The sequence below is a fragment of the Hyaena hyaena genome, unplaced genomic scaffold (assembly GCF_003009895.1).
Source record: "Hyaena hyaena isolate Hyena2069 unplaced genomic scaffold, ASM300989v1 scaffold_779, whole genome shotgun sequence".
NCBI lineage: Eukaryota > Metazoa > Chordata > Mammalia > Carnivora > Hyaenidae > Hyaena > Hyaena hyaena.
This window is the reverse complement of record NW_024081413.1, coordinates 814051-815738: the sequence shown is the minus strand read 5'-3', so window position 1 is coordinate 815738 and position 1688 is coordinate 814051. Positions and strand designations below refer to the sequence as shown.

The 1688-nt window shown below is 42.2% G+C and overlaps 1 pseudogene; it reads right to left on the bottom strand.

Annotated features, from left to right (window-relative positions):
• Positions 1–488: 488 nt before the first annotated feature.
• On the bottom strand, positions 489–1436 carry LOC120221457 (annotated as a pseudogene).
• Between the last annotated feature and the right edge of the window lie 252 nt (positions 1437–1688).

Genomic DNA, 1688 nt, shown 5'->3' with positions numbered 1-1688 from the left:
CAGTCCTCTTGCAATGTACATTTCAAAAGACCACCCAATTTCAGACCAAATTATAGACCACAAGCAACCTCCCAACATTCAGTACTGAAATTTCACACCTATCTGCTTTTTTCCAAAATGCTCCCTTCTATAAAAATGAGATTAAAAACAAGTTACATATTACACAACTCTACCCAAAAATATCCAGAGTTGTATATTCAAGAATACAAAGGCCTGGCATTATTAATAGCTGTATATTCAGGAATAAAATTCTCACTAAAGTACCTGTCTAAGAAATCCCAGTATTTTGTCAAAATAGGATAAGATGCATGGGAAAAAGGTAAAGGGGTCAAAGATATTGTTAAAGGAGAAGTGAGAGAAAGGGAAACATTCAATGAAACTTATGTTTTATTTAAAAAGACAATAGCCAATAGCTATGAATTTCAGCCCACTCACCCATTATTGATTCAAACTCATCCTATATTAGGAGTGCAGAGATCTTGTCCTAATTAGCACATTTTCTTCAGTAATCTCTGGATCCCTTGCTTGATCTCCTGGGTTCGCACTCCATACACAATGGGGTTGAGGGCTGAGAAGATGACATGGTGAAGGACATTGAGCAAGACTGGCACATCAGGCGAGACTTTCTTCTTAGCCACATGAGTGAGCACGAAGACCAGAAGGATGGTGCTGAAGAAGAGGATAAGGATGAAGTGGGAGCCACATGTGCTCAGAGCCTTGGCCATAGCACCTTCTGCCTTGAGTCTGAGCACAGCTCGCAGTATGAGGGTGTAGGAGATGAAGATGAGAATGAGGTCGGATCCTAGCAGTGTCCAGCCTCCAACAAACTGGTAGATGCGACTAATAGTGACATCATTACAAGAGAGCCTGGAGACAGCCATATTGGCACAGATACAATTGTCAATGACATTTGTCCCACAATAATGGAATTGGGAAGACAGAATGGGGATAGGCATTGTAATAATTCTATTCCTGGCCAAAATAAAAATGGCAGCCTTGGCGACAAATTGGTCAGTGATGATGGATGGGTACCTCAGTGGGTGGCAGATGGCTACATATGGGTCATAAGCCATGACCATGAATGTGCAGGATTCCATGGCAAAGAACCAATTCATGATGAACATCTGGAGGAAGCAGGCATAGAAACTGATGGACTTGAGGTCAAACCAGAAGATGGCCAGGACCTTGGGAATGACAGTGAGGCAAACAACAATGTCCAGCAGGGAGAGGATACTGAGCAGGTAGTACATGGGCTCATGTAGAGAGGCCTCCAGCCAGATGGTGATCAGGAGAACACTATTGGCTCCCATGGCCAGAAGGAAGAGAAGGCTGAGGGGCAGGGACAACCAGAGCTGCTAGCTAGGGGACCTGACAAAACAATTTAGGAGGAAGTCTGGAACCTCAATAAAGATGGTGCCATTTTGGTGTGCTGTCATATTTTGTCATATATTTCTACAGCTTTCTTTTAGTTATCTGTAAAATTAGGGTAAAAATTAGATACTGACTTATGACACATGAATTTAGAACAATTTGCTTTACTTAGGTGAAACTCGAGAGTCCTAGCTGATCATCCAGAGTCATGTGAATTCATACGTTTTTCCTTTGTGCTGTGCTCCAGGTCCATTCCTATCTGTCTACATGCACCAAAGCCTCTGTTAAACCATTACTTTGTGGGTTTAGAAACACTT